This window comes from Rattus norvegicus, chromosome 4, assembly GCF_036323735.1.
Source record: "Rattus norvegicus strain BN/NHsdMcwi chromosome 4, GRCr8, whole genome shotgun sequence".
In the NCBI taxonomy this organism is placed as follows: Eukaryota; Metazoa; Chordata; class Mammalia; order Rodentia; family Muridae; genus Rattus; species Rattus norvegicus.
The window spans coordinates 6,027,545-6,051,679 of NC_086022.1; the positions used below are offsets into that span (position 1 = coordinate 6,027,545).

The 24,135-nt window shown below is 42.3% G+C and overlaps 1 protein-coding gene across 2 annotated transcripts in view; it reads right to left on the reverse strand.

The window, feature by feature from the left end:
• Dnajb6 (DnaJ heat shock protein family (Hsp40) member B6) overlaps nt 1–24,135 on the reverse strand; it is a 221,972-nt gene that overhangs the window by 17,464 nt on the left and 180,373 nt on the right. The window lies entirely within an intron of this gene.

Consider the following 24,135-nt stretch of genomic DNA (forward strand, 5'->3'; position numbering starts at 1 on the left):
CCCCATTAAAAACGTTCCACTGATTTCCAAATTCAGTCTCAAAATCCACATTCTTTAAAATAAAATCAGGATCAGAGCTATCAAAGCAATACCCCAGTCCCTGGTACCAACTTATGGGTGGTGCCTACATAACATGCAAAGCCACCAATAAACTGTGGTCCTAGTCTTCTCTTCTTTGGTCAGCTGACCATAGGGAACACCCCATGTGGCTATAGGTGCATGCTTGGCAGCAGATCTCATTGTAACAGGAGTAGAAACCATAAGCATTTGAGCAACTTCATGTAACTTGCTTGTGCCTTCATATATACTACTTCCATTTGATAGTAGACTGCTGCTGTGCATGTCCTAGTTTATGACTTGGACTCATGATGGGTAGTTCAGGTCACATGGTAATTTGGTGCCCTATTGTCAAATGTTCAGTTTTCAATAATGCCCAATAGCAGGCCAAGAGCTGTTTTTCAAAGGGAGAATAGTTATCTGCAGATTATGGTAGAGCTTTGCTCCAAAATCCCAAAGGTCTCTCCTGTGATTCACTTACAGGGGCCTGCCAGAGGTTCCAAACAACATCCCTATCTGCCACTGACACCTCAAGTACTATCAGGTCTAAGGGGATCATATGGTCCAAGTGGTAGAGCAGCCTGCACAGCAGTCTGGACCTGTTGAAGAGCCTTCTTCTGTTCCAGGCCCCCCACAAAACTAGCAGCTTTCTGAGTCACTTTGTAAATGGGCTTAAGTAACATACCAAAGTGAGGAGGGTGCTATCTCCATAATCCAAATAGACCCACTAAACATTGTGCTTCTTCCTTGGTGATGGGAGGTGCCAGGTACAATAACTTACCTTTCACCTTACAAGGAATATCTCTGCATGCCCCACACCATTGGACCCCTAAAAAATTCACTGAGGTAGATGGTCCTTGAATTTTGGTTTGATTTATTTTCCCCCCTCTGATATGCATATGTTTTATCAATGAGTCCAAAGTGGTTGCTACTTCCTGCTCACTTGTCCAATCAGCATAATGTGATCAATCTAGTGCACCAATGTGATATTTTGTGTAAGAGGCAATCAAGATCCTTTCTAACTAAGTTATGACACAGGGCAGGAGAGTTAATATATCATTGAGGCAAAACTGTAAAGGTATGCTGCTGGCCTTACCAACTGAAAACAAATTGCTTCTGGTGATCCTTATGGACAGGTACTGAGAAGAAGGCATTTGCTAGGTCAATAGCTACAAACCAGGTACCAGGAAATGTGTTAATTTGTTCAAGTAACAATACTACATCTGGTACAGCAGCTGCAATTGGAGTTACTACCTGATTTAGTTTTCAATAGTCAACTGTCATTCTCCATGATCCATCCGTTTTCTGCACTGGCCAGATAGGAGAATTAAAGGGAGATATAGTAGGCAACACCACCCCTGCATCTTTAAAGTCCTCGGTGGCAGTAATTTCTGAAATTCCTCTAGGAAAATGGTACTGGTTTGTTTCACTATTTTCAATTGCAGAGGCTACTCTAAAGGCTTCCATTAGCTTTTCCAACCATACTAGCCCTCACACTACAGGTCAGGGAACCAATGTGAAAATTCTGCCAATTTCTAAGTTTATCTGTCCCAATTATACATTCCAAAACTGGGAAAATGATCACAGGATGTGTTCAAAGACCTACTAGACCTACTTTGAGTCACAGACATCAGTCAAAACTCTATTAATCACCCATCCTCCATAAGTCCCTACTTTAACTGGAGGGTCACACCCTCTAATAGTGCCATTCCCTGGGCTGAGCATATTCAAACCATCACTGGCATAGGCAAGAGGATCTAAGTTCAATATCTCATCGTGCTATACAGTGTTCCAGGTTCTCTCTCTCTCTCTCTTTCTCTCTCTCTCTCTCTCTCTCTCTCTCTCTCTCTCTCTCTCTCTCTCCACACACACACACACACACACACACACACACACACACCATCAAAAGATCAGATTTTTACTATATTAACCAGCTGGTCCTGAACTCAGGATCCTTCTGCTTCAACCTCTCCAGTCCTAATATTAAAGAGATGAAACCATACCTAGCTACCACATCCTTGCATTACTCCAGAAATTGATCTGAGTGTGGCAGCAAGGGAATGCACACATGACAAACACACAGACCCAGAAAAATTAGAGTTGGGTGGAATTGATTCTCTAATGAAAAGGTCATGGCACTCTAGAAGCTGTCAAACAGGGAGGTGGAATTGTTGCACTCAGATAAACAAGGAGTCAAGGTTATTGCATACAGATAACAAGGAGGCAAGATTATTACATGCAGGTGAACAAGGTGGCAAATTTATTTAATTGAAGTAGGAGCAGTCTAAGAAAGAGAGCAATGTATAGCCACAAACTTCCAAAAGAAGAAAATTACAGAGGATGATTTCTGCACACATTGTGGACATTTGTATTCAGACCAGAGGCTCTGCCATCCCTTTGAGCTTCACTGCCAGGGAGCTGAGGCATTTGAGTCCTTGACAAGGCTATCCCTTGTCAAGAATACATGTTCACCCAGGATTTCACCTATAACCAGTTGTATTTATACATTTAAATAAAATGTTTACAAAGACAAATGGGAATTCAAAATGAAGGACAATAGTTTTAGATGTATTGTTGTCTCCATTTAAATTAAATCTAATCAGCTAACTAACTTTTAAAAGTCAGCATAGGGGAGGGAGAGCTAAACCTTCAGAGAGGCAGACACGCCTGGGAAGCCAGAAGAGACTACACTCTGCCCACATTTCTGACTCCAGAAGAAAACACCAAACGCCATCTGGGACCCAGGTGCACAGGTGCTCCAGAAAGGGCATCACAGGTCCTCCTGGTTGCTGCCCTCTCAGAGAGCTCATAAGCAACACCCCACGAGCAAACTTGAGCCTTGGGACCACAGGTAAGAACAACTTTTCTGCTCCAAGCGACCTGACTGGTGGCCTCAGGACACACAGAGGCAAAATTCCTCTAGGACCAGACACTTTCAGTTTTTAGCTGGATTCCCAACCTCGCTGATCCCAACCTGCAGCTCACTGCTCCCAAACCCCGTGGGAGGGAGAGCTCACTGCCCAGAGAGGTGAGCACTCCTGAGACTGCAGAGCGGAAGAGACCACCAACACTGCCCACCCCTACCCACTTCCGTGGCCCAAGAAGAAACTGTATACAGCCTCTGGGATTCAGTAGATAAGGGCACTGGAGCCGCAGGTCCCCTGAGTCTGAGACACCGCTGGAACCTGAAGGGACCAACAAAATAAACAGTTCTCTGCACCCAAATCCCATGGGAGGGAGAGCTAAACCTTCAGAGAGGCAGACACACTGGAAAAACCAGAAGAGACTACACTCTGCCCACATTTCTGATTCCAGAGGAAAACACCAAACGCCATCTGGGACCCTGGTGCACGGGGGCTCCCGGAAAGGGCAGCATAGGTCCTCCTGGTTGCTGCCCTCGAGGAAAGCTCATAATCAACACCCCACAAGCAAATTGGACCACAGGTAAGACAAACTTTTCTGCTCCAAGCGACCTGCCTGGTAGACTCAGGACACAGGCCCACAGGAACAGCTGAAGACCTGTAGAGAGGAAAAACTACATGCCCTAAAGCAGAACACTCTGTTCCCATAACTGGCTAAAAGAAAACAGGAAAACAGGCCAACAGCACTCCTGACACACAGGCCTATAGGACAGGCTAGCCACTGTCAGAAATAGCAGAACAAAGTAACACCAGAGATAATCTGATGGCGAGTGGCAAGCGCAGGAACCCAAGCAACAGAAACCAAGACTACATGGCATCATCAGAGCCCAATTCTCCCACCAAAGCAAACACTGAATATCCAAACACACAAGAAAAGCAAGATCTAGATTCAAAATCATATTTGATCATGATGCCGGAGGACTTCAAGAAAGACAGGAAAACATAAATAAACAAATAGAAGCCTATAGAGAGGAATCACAAAAATCCCTGAAAGAATTCCACGAAAAAACAAACAGTTGAAGGAATTAAAAATGGAAATAGAAGCAATCAAGAAAGAACACAGGGAAACAACCCTGGATATAGAAAACCAAAGGAAGAGACAAGGAGCCGTAGATACAACCTTCACCAACAGAATACAAGAGATAGAAGAGAGAATCTCAGGAGCAGAAGACTCTACAGAAATTATCGACACAACTATTAAAGATAATGTAAAACGGAAAAAGCTACTGATCCAAAACATACAGGAAATGCAGGACTCAATGAAAAGATCAAACCTAAGGATAATAGTTATAGAAGAGAGTGAAGATTCCCAGCTCAAAGGACCAGTAAATATCTTCAAAAAATCATAGAAGAAAACTTCCCTAACCTAAAGAAAGAGGTGCCCATAAGCATACAAGAAGCCTACAGAAATCCAAATAGATTGGATCAGAAAAGAAACTCCTCCCATCACATAATAGTCAAAACATCAAATGCACAAAATAAAGAAAGAATATTAAAAGCAGTAAGGGAAAAAGGTCAAGTAACATACAAAGGCAGACCTACCAGAATCACACCAGACTTTTCGCCAGAGACTATTAAAGCCAGAAGATCCTGGACAGATGTCATACAGACCCTAAGAGAACACAAATGCCAGCCCAGGTTACTGTATCCTGCAAAACTCTCAATTAACATAGGTGGAGAAACCAAGATATTCCATGACAAAACCAAATTTACACAATATCTTTCTACAAATCCAGCACTACAAAGGATAATAAATGGTAAAGCCCAACATAAGAAGTCAAGCTACACCCTAGAAAAAGCAAGAAACTAATCGTCTTGGCAACAAAACAAAGAGAAGAAAAGAACACAAACATAACCTCACATCCAAATATGAATATAACAGGAAGCAATAATAACTATTCCTTAATATCTCTCAACATCAATGGTCTCAACTTCCCAATAAAAAGACATAGATTAACAAACTGGATACGCAATGAGGATCCTGCATTCAGCTGCCTACAGGAAACACACCTCAAAGACAAAGACAGACACTACCTCAGAGTAAAAGGCTAGAATACAACTTTCCAAGCAAATGGTTGGAAGAAGCAAGCTGGAGTAGCCATTCTAATATCAAATAAAATCAATTTTCAAACAAAAGTCATCAAAAAAGATGAGGAAAGACCCTTCATATTCAGCAAAGGAATAATCCACCAAGATGAACTCCTAAATATCTATGCCCCAAATACAAGAGCACCTACATACGTAAAAGAAACTTTACTAAACGTCAAATCACATATTGCACCTCACACAATAATAGTAGGAGATATCAACACCCCACTCTCATCAATGGACAGGTCATGGAAACAGAAATTTAACCGAGATGTACACAGACTAAGAGAAGTTATGAACCAAATGGACTTAACAGATATTTATAGAACATTCTATCCTAAAGCAAAAGGATGTACATTCTTCTCAGTTCCTCATGGTACTTTCTCCAAAATTGACCATATAATTGGTCAAAAAACGGGCCTCAACAGGTACAGAAAGATAGAAATAATCCCATGTGTGCTATCAGACCACCACGGCCTAAAGCTGGTCTTCAATAACAATAAGGGAAGAACGCCCACACATATGTGGAAGTTGAACAATGCTCTACTCAATGATAACCTGGTCAAGGAAGAAATAAAGAAAGAAATTAAAGCCTTCTTAGAATTTAATGAAAATGAAGGTACAACATACCCAAACTTATGGGACACAATGAAAGCTGTGCTAAGAGGAAAACTCATAGCGCTGAGTGCCTGCAGAAAGAAACAGGAGAGAGCATATGTCACCAGCTTGACAGCACACCTAAAAGCTCTAGAACAAAAAGAAGCAAATACACCCAGGAGGAGTAGAAGGCAGGAAATAATCAAACTCAGAGCTGAAATCAACCAAGTAGAAACAAAAAGGACCATAGAAAGAATCAACAGAACCAAAAGTTGGTTCTTTGAGAAAATCACCAAGATAGATAAACTCTTAGCCAGACTAATGAGAGGACACAGAGAGTGTTTCCGTATTAACAAAATCAGAAATAAAAAGGGAGACATAACTACAGAATCAGAGGAAATTCAAAAAATCATCAGATCCTACTACAAAAGCATATATTCAACAAAACTTGAAAATCTGCAGGAAATGGACAATTTCCTAGACAGATACCAGGTACCGAAGTTAAATCAGGAACAGATAAACCATTTCAACAACCCCATAACTCCTAACGAAATAGAACCAGTCATTAAAGGTCTCCCAACCAAAAAGAGCTCAGGTCCAGACGGGTTTAGTGCAGAATTCTATCAGACCTTCATAGAAGACCTCATACCAATACTATCCAAACTATTCCACAAAATTGAAACAGATGGAGCACTACCGAATTCTTTCTATGAAGCCACAATTACTCTTATACCTAAACCACACAAAGACCCAACAAAGAAAGAGAACTTCAGACCAATTTCCCTTATGTATATCGATGCAAAAATACTCAATAAAATTCTGGCAAACCATATCCAAGAGCACATCAAAACAATCATCCACCATGATCAAGTAGGCTTCATCCCAGGCATGCAGGGATGGTTTAATATATGGAAAACCATCAACGTGATCCATTATATAAACAAACTGAAAGAACAAAACCACATGATCATTTCATTAGATGCTGAGAAACCATTTGACAAAATTCAACATCCCTTCATGATAAAAGTCCTGGAAAGAATAGGAATTCAAGGCCCATACTTCTTTTTGACAAAGGAGCCAAAACCATCCAATGGAAAAAAGATAACATTTTCAGCAAATGGTTCTGATTCAACTGGAGGACAACATGTAGAAGAATGCAGATCGATCCATGCTTATCACCCTGTACAAAGCTTAAGTCCAAGTGGATCAAGGACCTCCACATCAAACCAGATACACTCAAACTAATAGAAGAAAAACTCGGGCAGCATCTCGAACACATGGGCACTGGAAAAAATTTCCTGAACAAAACACCAATGGCTTATGCTCTAAGACCAAGAATCGACAAATTGCATCTCATAAAACTGCAAAGCTTCTGTAAGGCAAAGGACACTGTGGTTAGGACAAAACGGCAACCAACAGATTGGGAAAAGATCTTTACCAATCCTACAACAGATAGAGGGCTTATATCCAAAATATACAAAGAACTCAAGAAGTTAGACCGCAGGGAGACAAATAACTCTATTAAAAAATGGGGTTCAGGGGTTGGGGATTTAGCTCAGTGGTAGACCACTTGCCTAGCAAACGCAAGGCACTGGGTTTGGTCCCCAGCTCCGAAAAAAAGAGAAAAAAAAATGGGGTTCAGACCTAAACAAAGAATTCACAGCTGAGGAATGCCGAATGGCTGAGAAACACCAAAGAAATGTTCAACATCTTTAGTCATAAGGGAAATGCAAATCAAAACAACCCTGAGATTTCACATCACACCAATGAGAATGGCTAAGATCAAAAACTCAGGTGACAGCAAGTGCTGTGGAGGATGTGGAGAAAGAGGAACACTCCTCCATTGTTGGTGGGATTACAGACTGGTACAACCATTCTGGAAATCAGTCAGGACGTTCCTCAGAAAATTGGACATTGAACTACCTGAGGACCCAGCTATACCTCTCTTGGGCATATACCCAAAAGATGCCCCAACATATAACAAAGACACATGCTCCACTCTGTTCATTGCAGCCTTATTTATAATAGCCAGAAGCTGGAAAGAACCCAGATGCCCTTCAACAAAGGAATGGATACAGAATATGTGGTACATCTACACAATGGAATATTACTCAGCTATCAAAAATAATGACTTTATGAAATTCACAGGCAGATGGATGGAACTAGAAAATATCATCCTGAGTGAGGTAACCCAATCACAGAAAAACACACATGGTATGCATTCATTGATAAGTGGCTATTAGCCCAAATGCTTGAATTGCCCTAGATGCCTAGAACACATGAAACTCAAGACGGATGATCAAAATGTGAATGCTTCACTCTTTCTTTAAAAGGGGAACAAGAATACCCTTAGGAGGGAATATTGAGGCAAAGTTTAGAACAGAGGCTGAAGGAACACCCATTCAGAGCCTGCCCCACATGTGGCCCATACATATACAGCCACCAAACTAGATAAGATGGATGAAGCAAAGAAGTGCAGGCTGACAGGAACCGAATGTAGATCTCTCCTGAGAGACACAGCCAGAATACAGCAAATACAGAGGCGATTGCCAGCAGCAAATCACTTAACTGAGAACAGGACCCCCTTTGAAGGAATCAGAGAAAGAACTGGAAGAGCTTTAAGCGACTTGAGACCCCATATGAACAACTATGACAAGCAACCAGAGCTTCCAGGGACTAAGCCACTACCCAAAGACTATACGTGGACTGACCCTGGACTCTGACCTCATAGGTAGCAATGAATATCCTAGTAAGAGCACCAGTGGAAGGGGAAGCCCTGGGTCCTGCCAAGGCTGGACCCCCAGTGAATGGGATTCTTGGGGGGAGGGTGGTAATGGGGGAGGATGGGGAGGGGAACGCCAATAAAGAAGGGGAGGGGGAGGGATTAGGGGGATGTAAATAAAAAATACTCAAGTTAATAAAAAAAAAAGTCAGTTTAACTTCTGCTCACTCTTTCAGAGTTGGTAACCCACATCCCTCTCTCAACTCCCAGTGAGTGTAACTTGTGGCTCTCTTGCTTCCTGTTGCTCTAAAGCATAAGAAAGATAAACTATTTTGAAGAAAGATGTGTATGGTGCAGAAAGGCGGATTTTATGGGTCATGCAATATCAAGGCATGTCTGGTCACTTACAAGTCTTTTTATATTTATCCTGCTTCTTAATGACAAACAGTTCCTGTCTTGTAATGGTCAGCTTATAATAGTGCAAAGGGGAACTCACTCAATAAACAATGATTGAACCTAGATCTCTTTACAACCAAATGATAGGTAGTATTATACTTTCCTGTGATGCTGAGCTGGTCCTGAGTAGCTGCAGCTGTCTGTCAGCCGCATGGCCATAAAAGAAGCAACTGAAACCTGCAAAGTGTGACATTGTTAAGCTATGGCTTTAGGTGGGTTAGAGGACTTTAATGCATTTTCTGTTGTGATGCTTATATTAATTACATTTCTTTTGATAAGAAAATATCAACACATACAACCTTACAATGGCTAGATTCCATCATGCTAGGGATGGCATGGCAAAAGGCAGGGAAAGCTCAGCAACAGGTGCAGAAAACCAGTTGAGCACATTTTCATCTGCACACAAAGAGCAATGGAGAGAGAATACTGAAAGTGGAGAAGGCTATACACCCTCAAATCCTACCCCATTGATAGAACTTCTTCCAGCAAGTCACTTCTTCCTGGAGGTTCCATAATTTTACCAAACAGTACCACCAACTGAGTACCACATATTCAAATTGATAAGGCTTTTTGAGACATTTCTTATTTAGCCAACACAATATTTTCAATTTATAATGGGATTATCATCACTTAAAAACCACTGTAAGTGGAGGAGCCTCTGTGGATCTATATAGTAGTCAAAGAAAATTCTTTTGCTATTCAAATTTTGGAGCAGCCCCTGTGTTTGTAAACCACCCCACCCCACCCCCAGCATCACACAGGCATCTGTGGTCATTGGTGCCAAATATGCTTCAAAGCCATAGTACTTATTTATTTACTCTGTGTTTATACATTCATTCTTTTTAGTCTTTTTCCAATTAATCAAGTATTTTTATGGTTTTGTTGCTTTATGTAGTTACTAGGTGTTTAGTTATAAATGTTTGTGTTATATTCTTTTAGAATTTCTCTGGAGATCATGTGATTCACTTAGTATAGTATGTTACCATGAAGCAATCAAGTCATATATTTTTTGATGTTCTTCTTTTTTTCTTTCAGTTACATTTAATTTAGTCAGCTTCGAAATTCCTAAGTTAATTAACTTATTTAAAATTTTTATTTGCATACATAGCAGATGCTACAGCTCAGTCTCCCAGTGGAACCCTCAACAGCTGGAATGAAGGCTGTCCCTAAATCTGACTGTAGAATCTGATCCCCAACAGGGCTGCCTTGTCTGGTGCAATGAGAGAAGATTTGCCTAATCCTGCAGAGATTTCATGAACCTGGGGTGGGGGTGGGGGTTACCAGGGAGGGGACCCACCTCTCAGAGGAAAAGGGGAGCTAGAGTGGAGGGGAAGACTCTGAAAGGGAGGACAGGAAGGGGGCAGTGTCTGGGATGTAAATTAATTAATTTTAATTTTTTTTAAAACTATGTTTGCACTCCCCCACTCATCCACCTCACCACCTGCTGCAGGTGGGAGAGCTGGCCCTAAAGTCATGAAAGCACTCATGGCCCCTGCAATTCACCTGGACAATACAGTAGAGATGACCCTGATGGTATAGGCATAGGTAAACTGTTCCTGAGGGCATGAAAGTGGGAAAGCCCCACACTCCTTGCTGGCTGAGGCACTTGAGTGAGCTAGCCTGGGCAGTGCTGGAGAGGTGGCCCTGGTGATATGGGTACAAAAGAACTGGTGTGCCCCGTCCTTCAGGGCAGTCAACCAGGGTCTGGGGTCCACCTAGGAGAGAATGGGGAACAAGAGGGGCAAAGAATGGACAGCAAGTCAAAAGGTCTGATCAAGCTGACAATTTTTAATTTTTCTCAGGCAGATGATATACTAATAGAAGCAGGACGTGGGGAGGAATTAGGTAACCACAAAGGAATGGGCCTGGCTCGATGACCAGGATATTGGCTGGGTAAATTGGTCAGCAGGAGGAACAGAAGGGTGGGTTGCTTAGTGACCTGACCACCAGTGCTAAGCAACCTGACAACCAGATTTATTCTATCTATTGAGTTCAAGCAGAACTGCAGGTGCAGGCTTAGGTATGGCTGAAATATGATTGCTTTTGATCTAACATAAGGCTAAAATACATTTGCTTTTGATCTAACATGAAGGTTGCTTCCAACATCTTGAGGCTGCTCCCAACACTGATGGACTGAACAACTCAGCTACCACCCAGGCCCAGATCCAGGGCTTTGAGTTGGCCACCCTAACATCTACCCCATGGATGAACTGCTGGAGCCTGTGAAGGGGTCAGTTCTGAAGATCCAAAGCTGCAGGATCTCCATGACACAGGGCAACATGACAACAGGATACCCAAGAAACTCTTCGAGTCTTGGTGAGGATCCAGTGTTGATAGTGGAGCAGAAGCCAGAGGCACATTGCAATGAACATTTGCAAGTAAAGATGTGTGAACAAAGGGTATACAGTGTATGACAGACCATGACACACTATGGCTTCCAAAGCAAGATGCTTTTATTTTTTGTTTGTTTGTTTCATTTTATTTTGGGGGGGCTTGGAGGGAAAGGTTGCCAGATCAGAGGGGAGACACAAAGGGAGCAGGAGATGAGTGGGATTGGACTGCATAATTCACAAAGAATCAATAAAAAGTTTAAAAAACAAAACTTGGGCTTAAGGATTTTGGATGTTTTGGTTTAAGACAGAGCAAGCTTACAGCTTGGGTGTCTAGTGAATCACACATTTTGGTGAAAAAGTATACCCAAAGCAATCAATTTCTATCACAAGCCAGGAAGCAAAATGGAAAGAACCAGTGGTTTCTGCAAGCCATTTTGAGAGCATGCCTCCAGTGACCTAAAGATGGCATAAGACCTTCTAGCAAGTTCCTAATAGCAAGCCCCTGTAGACTGTATCTTTAGCACATTGACCTTTGGAGGACATTCAACATACAAATACACTTGTGTGTGATCATTTTCCTTCATGTTTACATTCTTCCTCTAATTGTTCTACTATTACATATTGGAGAAGATTTCTTTCCTTTCTGGTTGCCTAAAACATTTTTTAGCCTTCATTTTGATGATACTATAGATTGCTGTAGGATTATAGATTGGCAGTTTTTAATTCCATCCCTGTGAGATGTTATACCATTATCTTTTGACCTCATAGTTATATTGAGCTATTTGTATAACCGTTGCTTCTTTACGGTTAATAAATGTTCTCCCAGAATCTTCCTAGGTTTTCTCCTAATCCTTGACTATTAGAAGTTTCATGAAAAAAATATATTTAAATTTTCTTTCCATGCTACATAGGATGTGCCAAGGTTCTTGAATCTGTGAAACGATTTCTTGTTAATTTTTAGGCAGATCTGATCCATTATTTCTCTAAATACTGCTTCTGCTCCTATTTGTTTCCCCTTTGTCTTAGATTCCAATTAAATACAGGTGGCCTCTTGTTTTTGTCCCACATACCTCTTGATGTGTTTTTGTAAACAGCCAAGGTTATGTTTTATAGAGCCAGCTATGGGGGTGGGAGTTGGTGCTTCAGCAGGTCCATGCTGAGGCATCCCTTTTCCCCACCCTCCAGGAAACAATCATACAAGTCTAGTATAGAATAAAATTTATTTGGGGACATGGGAAGGGGAATTGAGAGGGAATAGGGCAGAGAAAGAGAGGTGACAGAGGACAGAGAAAGAGAAGAGGCTGGCCAGGTGGGGGGTGGGGGTGCGAGGAAGAAAGTGATCAGGGAAAGCAAAGGGGGTCAGGGAATCAAAGAGAAGGTGCAGAGAGAACAAGAAGGGGCTAAACACTCTTTTATAGCAAGCCAGGCCTACCTGGCTGTTGCTAGGTAACTATTGGGGAGAGTGTAGAAGGAATGCCAACACCTATTGCCGTTCCCTTTCCTTGCAAACATTCTTTCCAATGGTCCTTACATTTTGTATTTTCTGTTGTCTTGTCTCAGAGTGTAACAATCATTTCCTCTTCTTTGTCCGGCCTGTTGTCAAATGTATCCAGCATGTTCTAAACCTCGGATACCATGAGTCTTAGTTTGCTCTTTGTTGCTATGATAGAACACCAACCAAAAAGAGCTTGGGGAGGAAAGGGTTTATTTATTTATTGTAGTGCCAGGTATCAGTGAAAGGGGTTAGGGCAGTAAGCAGAGCAGAGACCACAGAGGAGAACTGTTTCTGGATCCTTTTCAGCTACCATTCTGTAGCATTGGAGAGGGATTTGTTCCGTCTTACGCATTGCTTTCCATCAGTGTTCTATCACAACAGAGAACCAACTGGGGCACCATCTTTGTCCCTTAGAATATGTTCATGCTTCTTTTGCACTGGATTTAAATGTCAGCTACTGTCCTTTCTGTCTTCTGGTTCACTTAAACTACATTAACCAGATACCTTGTCAGCTCTCTTCAATGTCGTGATCACCTGTGGATCTCCTTCATTGTTTACCTTTTCTCTTAATTATGATTCCTCCTCTCTGGATGTCTAGCAAGGCTTCTTGTCGTCGTCATTGTTGTTGTTGTTGTTGTTGTTGTATCCCAAAAAAGGTAGGCTCCCCTTGATGCATGCTCTGGAGAAGGTTTCCACAGTCCTCTTTGGAAAAGCTAAAGGAGGAGGGTTTATGTTTGAGCAGAATAGGGCTTGCAGCTAAAATTGCAGCAGCTGTGATAAGTCTTATACTATCTCTTACTTTTCTTTGTTCTTCAAGCATAGCTCTTTAGGCTTTGGATTAGGACCTGTGAGAGCTGTTTCCTCAGTGCTGAAAGACTTTGAGGTTTAGCCCTTTAGCTTCATATCCTTTGCATCATCACAATTTCAAACTCTGAATGCTGTCCTGAGGAGTGTTTAGCTATGTGTCTAAATGGCAGAGTTTCATATTCTGGTTAGAATTTTTCTCTCTAGCATTATGAAACCAAAAGGACTTTTGTTATGCCTTGTAGAATCCTTCAACCAAATGTCCCAGCCTTCTTTGCATAGTCCCTGAACTCAGATGTCCCGTGGGGAAAACCAACCAAATTTAGCACAACTCAAAGTTTCTAATTTCTCACACAAGCGCCACATGACTGCCAAGTCTCACTGGTTTCTTTTTCTACAAAAAGATTTCTTCTTTATAAGAAAACTCTAGTACATTTGTTGTTTAAGCCCAGAATTATAAAATGCCCCCCCAAAACAAAAACAAAAAATAAAACTGGTCACTTATGTAGCTATCAACTCTTCCTACTTTTGTGAAAGCTTTCATGTGGTCATTTGTAATTTCTCTCACGCTAATCCTTACAAAGGGGGTTCTAGTCTGCTGTCATGTCATTGACTACACTTCTTCAGAATCAGAATTCCACTGACCTTGATGCTTTAAGGATAAAAGCCACTAACATGATTCTAACTACAAAGAGCATGAGGCCATGACCTGCCACCAGTGCTTGGGTTCCAAGAGGGCTGAATTCACATCTGTAGTACAGACATTGACTTTCAATTGCAGAGGCTCCAAGAAACTGAAATAGCACAGCCTTGGGAGCCACTGCTTTGTGTAAGGAGAACGATTGTCAGAAGGATGGAGCATTCTTGGTTTTGGGGAAGCAGTCCGACCCGATGCAATGCCTGGAGCCCTCCATTTCCATGGATGTGAGTTTTCATGTGACCCCCAGGTGCAAAGGGAACCCTCCCAGTCTGTAAACGATCTTTAAACACAATTAAAGTTTAGCCAAATAAAAAATAATTAAACTCTAGGTTTCATAGAGGGAAGCATACTTACTATATGGTTACTCCAAGTGGTACAGTCAGGTAACTGGGATAATATTCATAACTGTGAGATTTATTTTGTTTTGTTTTGTTTTGTTTTTGTTTTTGCAGCAGAGTTTCTCTGTGTAGCCCTGACTGTCTTAGGCTTACTATGTAGACCAGTCTAGCCTCAAATTCAACAGAGATCTACCCGCCTCTGCCTCCCAAGCAATAGAACATGCACCACCACGCCTGGCCAGAATTGTAAGACATTGAATCTGAAGTTTTATATATAAAAAACTTCATCTTGTTTACATTGTCTTTTTTTATATGCACATGTACATTACATGTGTATGCATAAATTTTCACATATATATTGTGAGTGTATGTCAGTTGAAGGATGTCTTTAATTTACTTGCTGTAGAAGGTATATTGATATTTCATACATATTTGAGTGCCTGACCACATTTCCAATTCTCTTTATGAATGAAAACAACCCTCAGAAGCATCCATTACTTTGTTCTCAAAGTTCTAGAACAGAAAGCAGTTCTCTACCGGAGGATATGTGGGGTTCCTAGCAGCTTTATAAAACACAGTGTTTATCCATGGCCATTACAGTGCTACGACCCCAAAATATAGGGAGAGCCCACCCTACATCAGTAAATTGAAATCTCTAGAGATGAGATTTCCTGCCAGCACATTCAGCTGTTGGGAATTGTTTGCCAATCATACTGTCAATTACTATGCCAATTTTGTTTTTCACTGTCATCAATGTAGTATACATTCAGTATATATGTCTGTGTGCAGCATGTACGAATGTATGTATATATTTGTTTTTGAAAATGAGTCTCATGTATCCCAGGCTTGTCTTAAACTTGTTTGTGATTGAAGCTGACTTTGAACTCCTGATCCCCTTGCCTTTTACCTTCTAAATGCTGGGATTACAGGTATGTGCCACCACACCCAGTTTGTGTGGTGCTGGAGATTAAACCCAGCACTTCAGCATGCTAGGCAAGCACACTACCTCCTGAGCTACATCCCTGGCCTTCTCTATTTATCTACCTATATATTCTCTTCTTTCCTGTCATCACCTTTTTATCCTGAATTCTCTCCATGCTGGCTGACCTCACCACTTCTCCTACTTTGACTATGAGAACAAGTCATTTGACATTTTATAAGACAGCTTTCTGAAACATCTTGTGGTTGATCTTGAAGTCTTTGTACTCCTCCCTATCTGCATAGGGTTGGAATTTCACAAAGGCAGTCAGTCACTTTAGTCTTCAAATGAGATCTGGGTGGTCCTCAAGATGATGCCTCCACTGGGACCCCCCGTCCCCCATTCGTCAACATGTTTCTCAGTAAATCTCATTATAAGCTAGGGTGAGCTGAAGTGTAGAAGAAAATCTTATAAAACGCTCTCAGAAAGCAATAAATCCCAAGCCCTTCAGGATGTCCATTCCATCCACAACCCCCTCAGGCTGACAAATTCTTCAGAGTAATCACGCATGGTTTTTAACTTGGCTTCTTTCTCTATTAAATGTTTGGTGATCTTAATTAACATCTTTCCCCGAGCCTGTTGTAATTCTTAGTTTGGATTTTGAAGTGTCTTTCATCTAGGCACTTCACCTTTTAGTGTCCAACCTGACTAGGTGTCTTCAACTCTTAACATCTTTCTAGTACTACACACCCCCGCTCCCTCTGCCTGTCCCCTCTTGTCTGCCTGCCCTCCTCTTGTCTGCCTCCTTTTCTCTGCCTGTCCTCCTTTTCTTCAGGCCTCCTGCTTTATGCTTTAGTTCTCTCTCTCTCTCTCTCTCTCTCTCTCTCTCTCTCTCTCTCTCTCTCACTCACTTTTTCTCACTGTTTCTTCACATAAGCTTTTGCTTTCAGCCTGCCCTTTCTTTACTTCTGACTCTTTCACTCTTGCTCTCTGGCTACCAATCTTCTTGCCTCTGTAATTTGTGAAATGACCCCCTTCTAACCTCTCTGGTCTCAGCACCTGCACAGAGGCCATCTCTGCATTTGTAATTGTGTAATCATGTAATCTTTTGAGCTGCTGAAACAGAAACCATCTTTAATTGGTAACAAAAAAGGGGAACTTATTAAAGGCTGACAGAGACTTCTCACAGAACTCCAGAGAACGTGTGCAGGAGTTCAGGTGAACTCAATGTCAATGATTCCTAATGTTCCTGTTTTCTGTTCCAGGTTTCAAATCCCTGGATCCCCTGTGTCTAGAGAAATGCAGAATGTGCTATGTAAATGAGACTGATTTTGGAGCTCACAGTAAGCTCCAGCCCAGTTCTCTGGCTTTTCCTATACTAGGTCTGCTGGAATGGAATCTGGGGACGACTGCTGTTGTCATCTCCTACTGATATCTGTTGCTCTTCATGGTTCCAGAATGGCACATTGCAGCAAAATCCAGGTCAGCTTCTCTGACCTTTCCAACAATAAATGTACTGAATCTCTTGTTTGAAGTCTTCCCACTTTGCCCTAATCATTAGTCCTTCACTATATTCACCCCATACAGCATCTCAAGCCATGATCCCACAAATCTGTATGCAAGTTTAAAAAAAAAAAAAAAAAACCTAACCATTCCAAAACAAAAAACTCGGTGATGATTATAAGTAATTCACAGGAGTGTTTCAGCTGGAATTGGGTTTTGAGCACTATATACTTAAAATAGAAATTGTCTATTTATCTCTTCCTCCATTGAAAACATTTTGTGGGGCTAGGTGGTGGTGGTGGACACCTTTAATTCCAGCACTCAGAGGGCAGAGGGAGGTGGATCACTGAGTTCAAGGTCAGCCTGATCTACAGAACAAGTTCCAAGATAGCCAGGGCTACACAGAGAAACCCTGTCTTAAAGGAAAAAGAAAAAACTTGACTGTGGCATGGAGTCTTTGATTTCTATTGATAGCTATACACAAAAAGGTGAACACTGTCAGCAACACCCTATCTTCAAATCTTCTGGTTTGGCAGAAGTGAGCAATCCCACTATCTAAGTGCACCAACTGAGAGGTGCCAGGGGTAATGATGGTAAGCGGGAAGTCAGCAGAGCTCCCTCCCTCCCCTTGCCCTGATGCTTATCTTGAGGTCAGCAGGCCAGGAATGTAGGTGTCTGGAGAAGAAACAGAAACTTCTTCCAGATAAAGAGCTCACAGTCTGTGTGGGCTCTGGTGCTTAAAGGACCCTACTGCATTTGGAGAACTGGGAGTCCAACTTGTGGCTCAAGTGTAGAATTGGGAGCAACAGGAAAGAGTTGATAGGCCATCAGGAAGGGCCCTCCAAGTGAGCAGGTGACAGACTGGTGGGAAGTCATTGGCTGGTTTTCAAGCAATGGTGTAAGATGATCCAGTTCAGGTTTTTAAATGAACTGTCTGGCAGCTGTAGACAGAATGGTTGGAAAGCACTGAATGAAATCTAGAAATAGCCATGTGCACTGTCCACCTAGCCACACAGTGCGCAGAAAGCCAACATTTTCTCATCATTTCCTGACTATTTTCATTTTAAACCTGTCAGTCATCCTGGTTCAGAGGTTGTATGAATAAAATAGTAATAACGTCAAAGCAGGAGTTTTAAAGGACTGGGATTTGTCCCAGGTAACGAAACCATGATGTCAAGTATGAATCAAGGATAACTCCTAGATTCCTTACTCTAGCAAGAACATAATGTTGCATGAGAATGTAGCTGTGCTCTTTACATATCTTTCTGAACAGGCTGTCTAGTGAGGAGGATCCCTGCTGGTTCTGCCTTTTCCCTAGTTTCTGACTCAGTGTACGTATTTAATAAATTCCCTTTACTAAATCTCCATTTAAAATGTAATTACGGGGTTGGGGATTTAGCTCAGTGGTAGAGCGCTTGCCTAGCAAGTGCAAGGTCCTGAGTTTGGTCCCCAGCTCTGAAAAAAAAAAAAAAAAAGAAAAAAATGTAATTACTTTTCCCTTTTCATGCTTGTTTGTTTTGCCTAAAAGCCTGTAAATGTTCTATTTAAAGGACTGCAGGACATGTCAACACTAGGCACTAAGTCATTCTAAAAGGCAGAATTCTGCAGCATTTTGTGACTCATTCTAACTCAAAACACATTGAGATATTTTTTAACTAGAATTTTAAACCATGGCTATTGCTTCTGATGAAGGAAGAGTTGAAGGCTGTCTGCATTGTCTAGGGGAAACCAAATACAGTACATCAGAAGCACACCAGAGACCAGCATAGCACAAGATGGATCTTGTTAACACAGCAGTGTTCGGTGCATGGTTATTTCAACAGGAAATATGGCACCGTGGTTCCAGTATTACAAACTCATTGTAGCGTAAAATCTAATTTTCCTACAAGTGGTTAAGCAACTTTATTCTTTCTTTTCTCCTTCCTTCCTCTTCTTATTCAGTTAGTGTTTTCAGTGCCAAACACTGTGCATGGCTAGGAAACTTTATAAAAAATCGTGGATGTTATTTCTCAACTTCTGAAGTTGAGAGGCAGACAATCACTTAAATGCAGAAAGAAAAAGATAAAAAGTACAGACTGTCAAGCTACAGAGTGGTAGAGCAGGGTAGGCATCTCTGGGGGAATGACAGTTGAGCTGATACCTGGGATATCCCCCAGGATGAGCTGTAGAAGCTTCAGTCAGAAGGAATAGTGTACACAGCAGAACCCAAAGAGGAGAAAGCAGATGTCAGTGAGCACCTAGGAGGAGGTTGATCAGGAAGCATGTAGGGGGAAGGGGAACACAGAACAATACTATACTGGAGAATCACTTGGAAGTTCAGGTCATCGCTGACCCTCTAGGTCTGAGAAGTACTAGTACTAAAACTCAGCACGGATACTATCTATTGTGGGGCTTTGAGATGTAATGTAAAATTATTTAACTGATACCACAAGACTGGGTTTGCTATAGCCAAAGGAGATACATGGAAAATTAGGAGGAGGTTCTCAGGTGTATAAGTGTCATGGAGGTGGGGTGGATTTAAAAACAGGACTTGGTATGGCAGTGAGTATGATAGTAAGAGAAATTGTATTCAGGAATAACCTGTAAATTTCTGACAAATGTTGATATCATTCAGTGAGTAGGACAGGCCATAGGGAAATCCTCCTTTCGCGAAAGGGCCAAGAGTTCTATTTTAGATGTGGTGATAGTCCTATGCAGTGAGCCATATGGCTCTGGAGTTGAACAATCAAGATTCAATAAGTGTGAGAGTAGTATACATAAAGATCAGACTAAAGTCACTAAAATTTATGAGTTAACCTAAAAGCAGAGCAGAAAGCAGAAAGAGAAGAGGCCAGGGAAGGATGCCTGCACACGCCTGATATTAGAAAAGCAAGAGCCAGGAAAGGACACACTGAGACCCAGGAGAAAATCCCAGAGGTAAGGTGTCATGAAAGTCAGAGAATATTTAGGGGTGGGGAAATGTCTTAGGTGGTAAGATACCTGCCACCTCAGCAGAATGTCTGAGTCCAGATCCTCAGGACCCAGGAAAACGGTAGTGTGTACCTACAACTTCAGTCTTGGGAGACAGAGCACCGAGATTGGAAGATCCCTGAAGCTCACTGGCCAGCCAGCCTTGCTGAATCCATCAGCTTCAGGTTCAGTGAGAGACCCTGTCTCAAAAACTAAATGTGGATAGGGCTGGTGAGATGTCTCATTGGGTAGAAAGGTGCTTCCTGCCAAGTCTGATGATCTGAGTTTAATATCTGGGATCCATGTAATGGTAAAAGAGAATAACCAACTCCCCAAAGTTATTATCTTGTTTCCACATATGTGCCATGACACACATCACTCACAACATGCATATACACACTAATAAAAATATTTTATTTTTTCATATATGGGTACTATACTTACATCATTTCCCCCCTTTCTCCTTCCTCAAGTCCCTTCCACATACCCGTATGCCCTCTCAAATGCATGCTTCTTTTTCTTTAGCTAGTATTATTATTAATATGCATATATGTATATATATGAATAAATGCATATATATAACTTGGTAAGTCCATTTAGCATTGTTCATACGTATATACACATTTTTTTTCTTTTTTCTTTTTTTTTTTTTGGAGCTGGGGACCGAACCCAGGGCCTTGTGCTTGCTAGGCAAGCACTCTACCACTGAGCTAAATCCCCAACCCCTGTGTATACACATTTTTATTGCTGTCACTTGACTTTAAGTAACAAGTTAGGGGCCTCATCCCTCAGAAAATTAACTCCCCCTCTCTAAGTAGTCATTAATTTCCTATAGTTCTTCATCTAGTGCCCCGTCCCCAAGATTTCCCCATCCATCTTGGTATGTCAACTTGTATCATTGTTCAGGTCTTCCTTAATTAGGGTTGCTCTTTCTGTGATGAAATGCCATGACCAAAGAAACTTGTAGAGGAAAGGGTTTATTCCACTTACATGTTATTTTAGTTAGGGTTTCCATTGCTGTGAAGAGACACCATGACCAAAGCAATTCGTATAAGGATAATATTTATTTGGGGATGGCTTATAATTTCAGAGGTTCAGTCCATTATCATCACGTCAGGAAGCAAGGCAGTATCCAGGCAGGCACGGTACTGGAGAAGGAACTGAGAGTTCTACATCTTGATCCAAAGGCAGCCAAGAGAGGACTGACTCTTCTGGACTTGGTGGAGCTTAAGCATAGGACCTCAAAGTCCACCTCTACAGTGACATACCTTCCCCAACAAGGTCACACCTCCTAATAGTGTCACTTCCCATGGGTCAAGCATATTCAAACTACTATATATTTCCCCCATCACTGTTTATCATCAAGGAAAGTCAAGACAGGAACTCGAACAAGGAAGAACCTGGAGGCTGATGCAGAGGCCGTGAAGGAGTGCTGCTTACTGACTTGCTCCTTCTGCTTTCTTATAGAGCCCAGGACCACCAGAGCAGGAATGTTACCATGCACAATGTGCTGGGCCCTGTCCTATCAATTACTAATTAAGAAAATGCCTTACAGGCTTGCCTACAGCCAGATCTTATGAAAGCATTTTCTCAACCGAGGTTCTCAAGTCTCCCATGACTGTAGGTTGTGTCAAGTTGACATAAATCTAACCAGGAGAGATGGAGAGATGTCTCAGCAGTTAAGAGCACTGACTGCTCTTCTAGAGGTCCTGAGTTCAAATCCTAGCAACCACATGGTGGCTCACAACCACCTGTAATGGGATCTGATGTTCTCTTCTGGTGTGTCTGAAGACAGCTACGTTGTAACAGAATAACATAGATGAGAGCAACTAAAGAAAGACACCCAATACAGACCTTGGGCTTCTACAGATGTGCACACATGTACATTCACACCCACACAAACATATGCACATGACACAGGGAGACTATTGGGAGAAGAAAGTGGTCACTAACTCTTGAATTATGCTGAGATCTCTAGAAAACTGTGTTATGGCAAAAGACCCATTATTTGGCCACATGGAGATCACAAGTGTTGGAGAAGAACAGTTTGAAGTAAAGACAGTATGGAGAGGAAAGGCAGTTTGTTGCTGCATCACCTGTGAGCAAAAGGCAAAAGTGGAGGTAGGGGAAGTACATGAGTGATTACTGCCTGCTGCCATGTGACTGGGCTCCATGCCGGCTCACCTCAAACAGCACACTTTCCCCCCTTTTCTTTCCCTCTAGACAGCTGTGAGATTTACACTTTGCCTGCCCTGGGGTTTTTCTGAAGAAGAAAAAAATGATTGGGGAAACATAGGTAAACAATGGCAAGAGGCTAGAGATAGATCCACTTCAGATCTCACAGTGTGTGCCTGATACTCCCAAGGAGACACACCTCAGATTCCCAAGGAGACACACCTCAGATTCACAAGGAGACACACCTCAGATTCCCAAGGAGATACACCTCAGATTCACAAGGAGATACACCCCAGATTCACAAGGAGATACACCTCAGATTGCGCAGTATTTGCCTAATATTCGCAAGACCTAGAATTTATTTTCTGACACTGCAAAAAAAAATGTAAAGAATATATAATGGCATATATCTCAATCATACAATGTGTGATTAAACACCAACAAGATGCTGGCCTGGTATGGTGGCACATGTCTGAAATTCCAGCACTTGGGAGGTAGAGGGATCAAGGTCATCCTTGTCACATGATGACTTGGAGACCAGCTTGGACGACCTCAAGCTCTGTCCTAAGTGGGGTAGGGGAGAGGGGATACTGGACAGTTCAGTTAGTAAAGTTCTTGCCTTACTAGAATGAAGAGAAAACCTGAGTTTGCTCCCCAGAGTCCACATTTTTAAAATGCTGGCATAGTAATCCAAGAGCAGGGGGAAAGGAGGTACAGACAGATGAATTCCTGGAACCACTCAACAGCCAACCTAGCCTATACATAGGCAGCTCCAAGACAGTGATGCACCCTGTCTCTAAAACATATGAGACTCCCGCTGACATCGCCCCCGCCAGCAGGGACCCAGTTATTTGTGGGGGTCGAGGGGGACCCATACCTTCCGGGAGAATGGGCGAGAAAGAGGAGCGAGACCAAGCAGTGTCCTTGTCAAGGTCTGTTTATTGAGAGGAATGTACAGCATTTAAAGCTCTGAAGCAGGAATTGAAGCAGGAACTGAAGCTTGGGGTGTGGGGGGATTACTGGGAAGTGCCCAAGGACATAAGGTGAATCTCTAAACTGCAAGATAGTCTCCTTAGACACTGAGGCAACAGTCTTCAGGGGACATGTTCTTTCTTTGAAAAGGTCAAGCCCTTCTCAGGAATCTGCTCAGGGCAGGGCACTAGCTTTGCTTAGTCCGGTCCCCGACATGACATCACATACATGAGCATGCAGATCATGCAAACACATGTACATGTCACACACACACACACACACACACACACACACACACACACACACACACACACGACGACTAAGCACTTAGTTTCCAAAAGGCTTAACTTAGGCAGCTCTCACTTTGGATTCCTGCATCTTACTTTCCACTCTGGTTGCTTTGTGGCTAAAAATGCCTGAGGGATTCATGTTCTTTTGTCATGCATGTCCGTGCCACCCCTGGCCAGAGAAATTCACACTGAAAGGCTGATCCTAGGCCAAAGGACAATAGAAACTGACAGTTAAATGCTTCCCCTTACATCCATTGGGTAGACTGTTTGAGTCATGTTTCATGACTCTGATCAGAGAATCAGGTGTCTATAAAAATAGTTCAAAGAAGAGCATCTATTTCTTGTTTTGCAGCAGCAGCAACAGTAGCACCAGCACCACCATCACTACCTCTACCATCAGCAGCAGCAGCAGCAGGAGCAGCAGCAGCAGCAGGAGCAGGAGCAGCAGCAGCAGGAGCAGCACAGCAGCAGCAGCAGCACTACCACCAAAACTATCACCTCTGCCACCACCACCCATACCCTGAGGCCACTTCTCAATAATCACCTGCCTACATCCCAGCATTTGAGACACAATAGAACATGACAGGAGGTAGAAGAAGGAAGGTGTGACCTCTGATAAGGTGAAAGGAGTTGGATGGAGACTGCCTGCTACAAGACAGGAGGATGTTTTCTCTCTGTGCCACAGGGGCATAAGTGGGATGAATCAGGGCAAGTCTACTTGGAGTTCGGAATGTCACAGATGACAGATTACCTGCGTGCATTAGATTGAATTCAGAGAAGAAATTATATGTATGTCATCTGTTGAATATCTATATT